The sequence below is a fragment of the Fukomys damarensis genome, unplaced genomic scaffold (assembly GCF_012274545.1).
Source record: "Fukomys damarensis isolate Sample0158 unplaced genomic scaffold, DMR_v1.0_HiC HiC_scaffold_13, whole genome shotgun sequence".
NCBI classification, from domain to species: Eukaryota; Metazoa; Chordata; class Mammalia; order Rodentia; family Bathyergidae; genus Fukomys; species Fukomys damarensis.
In genome coordinates, this window is record NW_022900925.1 from 6,874,234 (window position 1) to 6,886,826 (window position 12,593).

Genomic DNA, 12,593 nt, shown 5'->3' on the forward strand with positions numbered 1-12,593 from the left:
AAAAAAAAAAAAAAAAAAAAAGTGTCATCCCAAACATCACAGTAAACAAATTTTGGACAAAATATAAGACTATATCAGAATAATATATTAAAAACTATGTTCTTGAAAATAATGCTGAGATTCCACCTCACTCCAGAAAGAATGGCTATCAAGAAATCAACCAATAACAAATGCCGTGGAGAAAAAGGAACCCTTCTCCACTGTTGGTGGGAATTCAGGATGATGTAACCACTGTGGAAATAATTATGGAGACTCCTAAAAAATATGAGGATTAGAGATCCCCTTTGACCTAGCTATTCCCCTGTTGGGTATCTTCCCAAAAGAACTAAAAGCATCATATCACTGTGATATATACACACCCATGTTTATAGTGAAACAGTTTGTAATAGCTAAATCTTGGAAAAAACCCAAATACCCATCAACTAGTGACTGGATAAAGTGGATGTGGCTTTTAAAAAAAACAAAATGGAGTACTACTCAGCCATAAAGAATGATAAACTAAGAGATATTCACAGCTAAATGGATGCATATAGAGGCCATACTCAATTGAAGTAAATAGGACACGTGTAAATACAGAATTGTCTCTCTGGTATGAAAAACTAAGCGTCAGTAAGGTTCAAATTGTATAATTGATAATGTGAAATAGGAAGCAAAGGTTTGAAGGGGAAGTATGGGGGTGGGGGAATGAAAGAAGAGAAAGAAAAAATATGAGAAAAGGAAAAAATGGAAACAAATCTTTTGTAAATAGGAAGGGGAAGAGTGGAAGAGAGGAAGGGTAATGGGAATAAACAAGAGTTAAGATATACCATGTACAGGTACTAATTCTCAGTGACGAATGTTATCATACTGTATACCTAAAGTGTACCAATAGAGTTAACTTTCAAAAATAAAAAGAAATCATGGCATATTTCAAATGACATAGAGCATATGTTATGACAGCAAAGTAATAAAATATAAAGTAATAGTGAAGTGAAACACTATAAAAGGGGTAAAAATGTGTACACTCTGGAAACTAATACTTTCTCTTAAATAATTATTTTTCCAAAACAAAAACAAAATGCAATGTATCTAAAAAATAAGAAAAAATTTAAAACATCACACTGATTTTGATCAATAAAATTGAAATTTGTGTATTTGGAAAAACATAGATGGATGATAGATGGAGGGATAGATAGATGATAAAAATCAGGTCATCTCCTTAAAACTAGTTAATGGACTTCTATAAATTTTTGGTGAAGTAAGAGCCACATAAAGTTTTTTGTGCTCCCTTAGTGTGAGAGCTGATTTCTAGATGGTATACACAGAGTGAAAGGTTTATTTGCTGATGGGTGTGGGGGACAGAACAGAATTCTATAGAGTCCTATGCTTGGCCAAGCTACCTTTGCTGAAAATAGAGAGCTAAACAGCTAAAAATAAATTCTGTGCTTCTTTTAAAGATGATACCTAGGAAATTGAAATATTTGGGTTGAAAACTATAATTAATAAGATGGCTGAAAAATGTAACTGGACCATTGGATCAAGGATACATATTGTTAAAAAAGAATAGCTTTTTAAAAACATTATGGAATTTTCAAAATGGCAGAGTGGTGAGTGAAAGCTCACTCAGAGTCTCTCTGAGATTGGGAATCTAAACACTGGAAAGTAAAAACTTGGGATTAAAAAAAAAATAAAGAGAGTAGTAGATTCCTGGGAACCAGGGAGGAGTTGACAGAAAAATTCAATTCTGCAGAGAAGCTGAAGAGACCAACAACAGTGCAGAGAAGGGAACAAAACAGTCTAGACTTTCTCCCTGGCCTTACTCTGCCAAAGCAAGGTGAACACTGGGGACCCTAGGGGACTCCAGAATATCTTAAAAAGGATCAGTTGCCAATAAGTCAAATAGAAGGAATGCACCTGGAAAGGTGAGCAGCTGAACAGAAGGGAAAATAAGGAAATAAACAATAGGAAAGTAATGCAATGGCAGGAGTCAGTCAGTACTTTCCAGTAATAACTCTCAGGGTGAATGGTCTTAATTCCCCAACCAAGAGACATGGACTGGTAGAATAGATCAACAAACAAAACCCAATGATATTCAGTATAAAAAAAACACAAGACTTAAGATGAAATTCAAGGATAAAAACAATATTCCACAGAACAGGGTCCCTGATAAAAGGAGGAATAGCTGTTTTAATTTCAGACAAAGTGAATTTCAAACCAAAGCTGATTAGAAGAAAGAAAGAAGGTCCTCACATATAGGTTAAAAGAACAGTTCAACAGAAAGAGACAGTAATTATAATCATATACACACCAAACACTGGCACACCCAACCTCATAGAAGAAATAGTAATGAACATAAACAATCATGGTTATAATGGGGAACCTCAATACCTCACTATCACAACTAGATTAACTAGGCAAAACATCAACAAAGAAATATTTGAGTTGAACCAAATATTCATACAAATGGACTTAATAAGTATGCATACAATGTTCCATGAAACAACAGCATACACATTCTTCTCAGCACAACATGGCACTTTGGCAAAAATAGACCCCATGCTTGCCCATAAAGCACTCTTCAGTAAATAAAAAAGAATCAAAATTATTATTAGATCATAGTGCAATGAAACCAGAAATCAATGGCAAAAGACACAACAAACATTATAAAATCAAAAATAAATTAAACAATGCACTGTTGCAGTATACTGGCTACTCAATCAAGGAAGAAATTAGACAGTTCCTATAATCAACTGACAATGTCAGTACATCATATTGGAACCTGTGGAACACAATGAAAGCAGTCCTGAAATGGAAGTTTTTAGCTGTGAATACCCACATCAAAAAAACAGAGTGGTCACAAATAAACAACTCAATAATAGATTCAAGTCCTAGAACAAGAGCAATCCAAATCCAAAGCTGGTATAAGGAAGGAACTCATAAAGGTCAGAGCAGACATTTATGAAACTGAGACTAAAAAGCAAAGAATCAATGAATCAGAGTTGATTCTTTGAAAGAGTAAACCAAATTGACAAATCCTTAGCCAATTTTATCAAAAAGAAAAAAAAAACCCAAATCACTGTAACTAAAAATGAAAAAGGTGAAATCATAACAAATTCTTCTAAAATCAAGGTCATTTACTATTTATAGAACCTGTACTCTAATACAACAGAGAATTCAGAAGAAATGGATAGACTCCTAGATAATTGTGAACTATCAAAACCAAATCAAAAAGGCCTAAAAATCCTGAACAATCTAATACCAAGAAATTAAATTGAAGAAGTAATAAAACGATTAAGGAAAACTGAGGTCCTGATGAATTTGCTGCTGAATTCTACAAGAGCTATAGAGAAGCTCTAACACAAATACTTCTCAAATTCTTAATGAAATAAAAAGGAGAGGAGTACTCTCAAACTCATTCCTGTAATTTACCACTACTGTGATTCCTAAACCAGAAAGGGACCCTATCAAAAAAAAGGGGGGGGGCTTGTCGTCTATTGTCTTTAATGAACATAGAGGCAAAAATCTTCAATAAGATACTGAGAAATAGAATGCAACAAATCAAACTGATCACACATCATGACCAAGTAGGATATATTCCAGAGATGCAGAGATAGTTCAACATATGCAAATCAGTAAATCACATACACCATCCAAAGAAAAGCAAGGATAGAAATCACATGATCATCTCAACAGATGCTGAAAAGCTTTGAAAAACTTTAACATTCATTTATGATAAAGCCCTGAAGAAAATAAGTATAAAATGACCTTAACTCAACCTAATGAAAGCCATTTATGACAAACCAAACTGGTAGTCAAAATCATATGGGAAAAAGATGAAAGCTTTCCCTCTAAAATCAGGAAAAAAAGACAAGGTTGTCTGCTATCATCATTTCTGTTCAATACAGTCCTTGAAACATTAGCTACGGCATCGGGAAAGAGAAAACCATAAAAGAGAAATGTATAGAAAAAGAAGAAGTAGCCTCATTGCACAGAGGGTTCAGGATTTCTCCCTGCCACTCTGGCACCTCACACCACCCCCCAGGCTGCTGTGTGGTCCACGCTGGTATTTGGATCCACACTACAGAGACACCTGGGGCCATAAAGGCCATAGTTATGAGCTCCAGAAAATAAAGCAGAAATGAACATCAGACAAAGAGAGCCTCTCTGAGGCTCCGTGAGGAAAACTGAAACCCACTGAGAAAGTGAAGAAAATCTCTGCAATAGAGGTGCACTGGACCACCATGATTGGTAAGTTGGTGGGATCAGCACCTCCCATCAGAACCAGAATCACTTGGAGGAAAGGAAGCTGAAACCTGCAGTAGAACCTTGCAGAGTTCAATCTTGAGGAGGTCAGGGAGTTCAGCTTGGGCCTTACAGAGTGAAATCAGTCTGAATCTCAGTGGAATAAGGGTGGCACTCTCTTGAACAACCAATGGGTCACAGAGGAAATTAAAGAAATTCAGTTTATACAATTAAATAATAGTGTCAATACAACATACAGTAATATATGGGACAAAAATAAAGCAGTTCTATGAGGGAAATTTATAGCAGTGAATGCACATACTAGGAAAGCAGAATTAATTCAAATAAACAATCTAATGCTAAACCTCAAGCTCCTTGAAAAAGAACAACACAAGCTGAATACTTGTAGAAGGGAGGAAATTATAAAGATCAGAGCAGAAATCAATGCAATGGAGACTAAGAATGGTACAAAATATTAATGAATTAAAGAGTTGGTTCTTCAGAAGAATAAACAAAATTCACAAACTTTACTCAACCTTCTGAAGAAAAGGCTCAAATTCATGCAATTAGGAATGAAAAAGGTGAAGTCACAACAGATCCACCAGAAACCCAGAGGATCATCAATACCTACTTTGAAAACCTGTACTTCAATAAAATGGAAAACAGAAGAAATGGAGAGATTCCTAGATACAAATGAATTACTAAAGTTGAATGAAGAAGATATAAAAATTCTAAACACTCAAATTTCAAACAGTGAATTTGAAAATTTACCAACAAAGAAAAGCCCAGGTCCTGAAGGCTTCACTGATGAATTCTACAAGAAATTTAGGGAAGAGCCAATGCTATTACTTCTCAAACTTCTCCATTTCTTTAATGAAATGGAAAGAAAAGTAATACTCTTAAATTCATTCCTGGAAGCAAACATTACTTTGATTCCAAAAGCAGAGAGAGACCCAACCTAAAAAACAGAACTATAGGCCACTCTTTCTAATGAACATAGATACAAAAATCCTCAATAAGATATTGGCAAACAGAATACAGAGGATTATCAAGAATATCACACACCCCGATCAAGTGGGATTCATCCCAGGGATACAAGGATGGTTCAATATACATAAATCAATAAATGTAATGCACTATATTAACAGAGTAAAGGACAAAAACCATTGATCATCTCAATAGATACAGAAAAAGCATTTGACAAAATTCAATACCCATTCATGATAAAAAAAATACTTACAGACATTTGAAATACATGGTCTTTATCTCACCCTGATAAAGGCTATCTATGCAAAACCAATGGCCAACATCATAATAAATGGTCAAAACTTAAAATCTTTTGCAGTAAAATCAAGAACAAGAAAAGGATATCCACTATCACCACCCCAATCCATTGTACTTCTGGAAACATTAGCCACAGAAATTAAACAAGAAAAAGAAATAAAAGGAATAAAATAATAAGGAAGAAGTTAAATTGTGGTTATTTGCTGACAATATGATACTCTACATAGAAGACCCAAAAAACTCTGCCAAAAGGCTTCTACACGTAATTGACAGATTCAGCAAAGTAGCTGAATACAAGGTCAACACTCAAATATCAATAGCCTTCTTCTACACAAATAACAGGCTGATTGAGAGAGAAATTGGGGAAGCAATTCATTTCACAATAGCATCCAAAAAAGAGAAATATCTAAGAATCAATCTAACAAAGGAAGCAAAAGACCGTTACCATGAAAACTACAGTACTCTGAAAAAAGAAACTGAAGAGGATATTTTAAAAAAATGGAAAGACACTTGTTCCTGGGTAGGAAGAATAAATATAGTGAAAATGGCCATACTTCAAAACTGCTATATAGCAGTTTTGTTAAAATCCCAACAGTATATTTCACAGAACTAGAGAAAACAATCCAAAAATTCATTTCAAACCCGAAGAGATGTAGAATAGCAAAAGTCATTCTAGGGAACAGAGACATGACAGTTGGTATCAACGTCCCCAAAATAAAACTATACTACAAAAGCACTGTGATAAAAATAGCATGGTACTGGCAAAGAAACAGACCCGAGGATCAGTGGAATAGATTAGAAGATGCAGATACAACTCCAGCCATACTCATCCACCTCATCTTTAACAAAAGATCCAACCACCCTCGCTAGAGGAAAGATAGTCTTTTTAATATATGGTACTGGAAAAATTGGATTTCAACCTTCTACAGATTAAAACTAGGCCCATATCTTTCACCATGCACTAAACTAAAATTGAATGGGTCAAAGATCTAAATATTAAAACAGAAACACTAAATCAGCTGGAAGAGAAGTTAGGTAGAACTCATGATGATATCAGCATAGGAAAAGACTTTATGAAAAAAACCTCAGTAGCACAGGAAGTAGCACCAAGAATCAACAGCTGGGATCTCATCTTATTAAAAAGCTTCTGCACTGCAAGAGAATACACCAGCAGAGCTAAGAGACAACCTACAATGTGGGAAAAAATTTTACAAGCTGTTCCTCAAACGAAGGTCTACCTACTATCTAGAATATATAAAGAATTTTAAAACATTAGACCTCCCCAATGTAAAGACTCAATTAAAAAATGGGCAGCTGAAATGACAGACATTTCTCATACAAAGAAGCAAAGCAGCAAATAAATATATGAAAAAATGTTCAACATCACTAGTAACTCAAGAGGTTCAGATGAAAACAGCACTGAGATTCCACCTCACCACAGAGAGAATGGCTGCTATCAAGAAGTCAGACAACAAATGCTGGCAGGGTTGTGGGGAGAAAGTAACTCTTCTCCATTGTTGGTGGGAGAGCAGACTGGGGCAACCACTATGGAAATCAATATGGAGATACCTTAAACAACTAGGATAAAATGTTCCATTTGACCTAGCTATTCCTCTGCTTGGTATCTTCCTAAAAGAATTAAAAAGAATCATACCACAGTGATATATGCTCATCCATGTTTATAGTGGCATAGTTTGTAATAGCTAAAACTTGGAAACAGCCCAATTGCCCGTCAACTGGAAAATGGATAAAGAAGATGTGGATTTTTAATAAAATGGAGTACTACTCAGCCATAAAGAAGGAGAAACCAGAGATATTTAAAGTTAAGTGGATGCACATTGATGACATACTCTTAAGTGAAATTAATAGAACACACATTTGTAAATACCATATAGTTTCTGTGGTGCTATAAACTAAAAGTATAATTAAGGGTCAAAATGTATAATTGATATTTTGTAATAGGAAGAAAAGGTCTAAAGGTGTTGGGCAAATGGGAGGGGTATGGAAGAGGTAAAAAGGGAAGAGAAAAAATAAGAGAAAATGAAAAAAATGGAAGCAAAATCTTTTTAAGTTGGGAAGCATGGAGGGGGTAAGGGAGGTTAAGTGAAGGGAGAAAAATAAGAACCAAGATACATCATGTAACGGTGCAAGATCCCAATGATGAATGTTTCTATATTGTATATCTAAAATGTACCAATAAAAAAGTAATCAAATAATAACAAATGCTCGGGAGTCTGTGGGAAAAGGAAATCCATCTTCATTGTTAGTGGGAATATAAATTAGTACCATCACTATGAAAATTTGTATGGAGATACTTCAAAAACACTAAAACTAGAAATTTCATTTGACCCAGGTATTCCCCTTTTAGGTATCTTCCAGAAAGAATTAAAGGTATATCACAGTGATACATGAATACCCATGTCTGTTGCAGTGCAATTCACAATAGATTTAACTTTGAAGCAGCCTAACAAATGAATAGATAAAGAAAATGTGGTTTTTATACATAATGTAGTACTATTCTGTCATTAAGTCTAAACTTGAGTCATCTATAGGAAAATGGATGCACCTCAAGACAATAATGTTAAGTGAAATAAATCAGACACACAAACTTCCATATTACCTTGTTTCTCTTAAATGAGAAACCCAAAATATAAACAGCAATGCATATATATATTTTAAAAAGAGAGAATTGTGATGCGTTGTGCACATGTATAAAATCCCTACAGAAAATGTGGTCATTATGTACTGCAAACATAGACAAAAGAAAAATATAGGACAAGGGGGTATAAGAAACGAAGAGAGAGGGAAGTGGGAGGGGTAGGAGATTGAAAAAGGATTAAGATATGTAAGGTATAGGGTGCCACACAATGAATGGAATTCTTATGCACTACAAACATGTAATAACATAAAAGCATTATCAATAAGCACTTAGAAATAATAGTTTTGTACAGGTCCATTTACTATGTAGTATTTAAGAATAAATTTAAGATAAGCATGGAACTTACATCTTAAAGTTTATAAAACTTTACTGAAAAAATAAAAAAAAACAAGATCTGACTATATGGAACTGATGATAATGATAGCTACTAATATAATATAGTATTCAATGCAGCAGGTATTTCTGTACATGCTTTACTGACCATGTTTTTGATGGGGACTCAGTGTCACCAAATGCCCATTTTTCCTAAATTCATGTCTAAATTTACTGTAATCCTCCTAATGTCTCCATAGGCATTTTTTAATTTGAGGGAGTACTATAAATTTTCCTTTGTCAGAAAAAATGCATTTGGCAGATAACAGTTAATAAAATAGGCAAAAGCAGGCTAGTGAGGAAAGATATCTTATCAGCCATCAGAACGTTATAAAGTCAGTGTAATCAAATCACTATAATGTTTTGTAGAAATGGACACACAGATGAGTGAAATGGAAATGAGAACTTGAATTAGGTCCTAGTACTTATGTAGCTTTGATATGATAAATGCAGTATTTTCACTCATTGCAAAAACATTGTTCCTTCTATGACCCATGGAAGTCTGTGGAAGAGGTCAGAAGATTTATTCCAAAGCCATGGGGTGCAGCATACAAAATATCCAGGTTCTGGTCTAATTTGTGATGTTGTGAATTAATAGTAAGATGTATATAAAATATCATACATACACATGTATCTTTATGTAAACATATGATATCTTCAAAAACCTTTTATCCGTACAGAGATTCCAAAAGCTTTGGTGAATCTAAATATAGTGTGTGTGTGTGTGTGTGTGTACAACTTCCCTCCCTAAAACCCTCAGATCTCCATAGTGATGAGTGTCTTTTGAATGCTAATGAGATGATTGGAAGCTGGGGCCTCTTGGAAGAGGAGTTCAGGGTGGGGGCGGATCACCAGAAAGACCGAGGCATAATTAGCAGTTTGGACCTTTTCACTTCACCCTCAGCATCCCGGGAGGGCAGAGGAGCTGAAGATTGAGTTGATCTCCAGTGGTCCCTTATTTAACTAATCACTCCCACATGATAAAGCTGCATAATTATGACCCCAAAAGGGCAGGTTTCAGAGGGCTTCTGGATAGCTGAACACATAAAGTGTGGGGCAAGCAGAGAGGGTGGGAAAGCTCTGAATCCCTTTTCTCATGTCTTGACCTATGCCTGCCTTCATGTATGTCTTTTGTAGTATCCTTAGAATAAACCTAAATTCTTTTCCTGAGTTCTGTGAGGGGCTCTAGTAAATCAGTCAAAAGTAATGACTGGCATCTGATATCGGGACAGTTTTGTAAGATTGATGCCATCTCTAGGCAGACAGTATCAGAATTGTGTGGAATGAGAGGATACCTGGCTCGTGTCTGCTGGAGAACTTCTTGGTATATGGGAGAAACACACACACACACACACACAGAGACACACACACACACACACACACACACACACACACACACACACACACACACACATACATCTGCTGTCAGTGTTGTGTTGAGTGAGAGATGGTAGAAAAATCATTTCGGCTTTTGTTTCCTATCTCTGATAACTTTTCATTTCAAAATAGGTATATCTTTTTGACTAATCCATTTCCATCAAGATTATACAATGAGCCCAAGTAACAAAATTTTAGGAAAAATAAACCAAAAGAGAACGGAGCTCTAAAAATGAAAATCTCTTTTGTAGAAATAAAATTCTCCCAAACCTACAGGCACAGTTCTCCCTTCCCTAGTTTCTTGTTATGCTTTTGACTAGGAAAAGGGGCCTCACTCTAATTTCTTGGTCACACACTGAATTTCTTAGTTTCTTTGGTATTTTAAAGTAGAATGAATCCAATCCTAAAGTTCCCATGTCTTGTTTTGCAAATACTCAAAAAGTCAGAGTATCAGACATGTGCTCCTTTTGGTGTGCTCTGCATCCTTCCTTTTGTTACCTGTGCCCTCATCAGTGTGGTTCTGATGAGTCTATCAATTGGATGCTTTTCCTTCTCTGCTGTGGGGTTGGCACATCAGCAAGATGCACCATTGGTGACCTCATTCTTACAACATGGACGCTTGAGTTTCAAATAGGGCACAAGAACAGGAAAGACTGATCTTGGCCCTTTGGCAATATTTACATGGAATTTAGCAGTAGAAAACTTATTTTTTTTCTCCAGAAAGCAAGAGTTGTAATAAAAATGTAAGCATAAAGCTGTGGTGATTGGGCACGCAAGCTTAACAAGAAAAGAAAATTTTGTTCCTATGTGGACAAAGCCTACCTAATACTAAAGACAAGTAGAGACCAGCAACTGAAGATGGGGCATGACAGCATTAAAGAGAGAATTCTGAAGACTGTACATAATTCTCTGCAAGAATTACATCCTCAGCTTGATGTGCCCTACGACCTTCACTTCTTTGAATTAATCATTCTTTTTTGCTTATTAAACCGATTGAGAGCATTTCTGACTCTTTTAACATAAAGTCTTAAATAGATGAATCAATGAGATACCCATATCTTCCTTCTCTGTCTGTCAGCCTTCATACTGAGATATATCCCCAGACCTAATTTTATTTTTAAAACAGTGTCTTGCTGTCACTAAGTTGCCTAGGCTTGGCTCAAACTTGTGACCCTTCTACCTCAGTCTTCCAGGGTACTGGGATTATAGGCGTGCATTACCATGTCTGTCTGAAATGTGCATATTTTCTATAGTAAGAGACTCCCTGCCCCAATTTCAAATACACACAAAATATGCACTAGGTACGGCTCCTGCAGAAATAGTTTTTCTAAGAAAAACTGCTGGTACCATATTCCTAGCCAGAAGCTACAAGAGAGACAGTATTTTTTTGAGGTCAGTGTGTAGACAAAGACAGCAGAAAGGAAAAGAAAGAGGGAAATTGGTTTCAACTTTGCCGGAAGTCAACTTGTGAACTTCAAACTGGCTGGCAGAAATCTCCCAAAAGGAAATTAACTATTCTGTCATAGCCTTGTTCTGAGACTTCCAGACACTTAAAACTTTCTTTTCTTTATGTGATGCTTTTGGAACTGCCCACACCTGTGTTTTTAGAGACAAGAGACATTTGTAGGCTCCTCTGCCTTGCCGAAAACTGCTAATTCATCCCTCTTTAGTCAGTTCACTCATCCAAGGACAGAGCATATGTCCCCTCCCCTCATCTTTTGCTTTCTTGGCTTCTCCTTAGAAACACAAAAGTCCCTCCGCTGTAATAGAGGGAATTAATTCTAGAAACGAGTTCCAAGCACAAAGTATATTCCTAAAATCTGTACTTTGAAGTGAGCCCTCCCTGACCTCCTCCTCCAGGAAGAATCCTACTGTCCCCACATACATTCTATGTGGAGGAGAAATGACACCGCTTTCTTGTACTCTGTGAAAAATCTCTCCGTCATGGGCCAGCATCATGAGGCTGCTGTTTTCGAGTGAAATCCAATACATGCCTCATATAGGTCAAGTTACTCCTCTTTTACAAAGAATTTTCATCAGGGCAATGTCCAGTATCTAAGCCTGGCTCTAAAACTAGGTCCAGAGCTTTGTTCTTTCTGAATTGTACTTTGTACTCATTACTTGTACTTACCTATTTGTCTCTACATCAGGCATTAATATTTTCATGGTTCATTGTAGGATTCTGTTTTGATATTATTATATGCAGAACCCATAAGTGCTGAGTGACCTATAGTAGAATAACAGCAGGATTACAATCAAAGTACTTGCTACTTGACAGATGTCACGCATGTGGAATACCCACAGTAGGACTTTCTGAAAAAAATAAGTAGTAAATATGACATATACTTCCTGCTTCTTTTCCCCCTGAATTTAATACCATTGGGTTTTAAAGGTGGGCCCCTAACTAGCCGCCCAGTTGTAGATGCAGAGGAAATGGATAAGAAAGATTTGATTCTTTCAGTTCTCTTGGAAAGATACCCAACAGAGGGATGGCTGGGTCAAATGGAACCTCCAGTCCAAGCTCTTTGAGGTATCTCCATATTGATTTCCATAGTGGTTGCACTAGTCTGCACTCCCACCAACAATGGAGGAGGGTTCCTTTCTCCCCACAACCCCGCCAACATTTCTTATTGTGTGATTTCTTGATAGCAGCCATTCTTTGTGGGGTGAGGTGGAATCT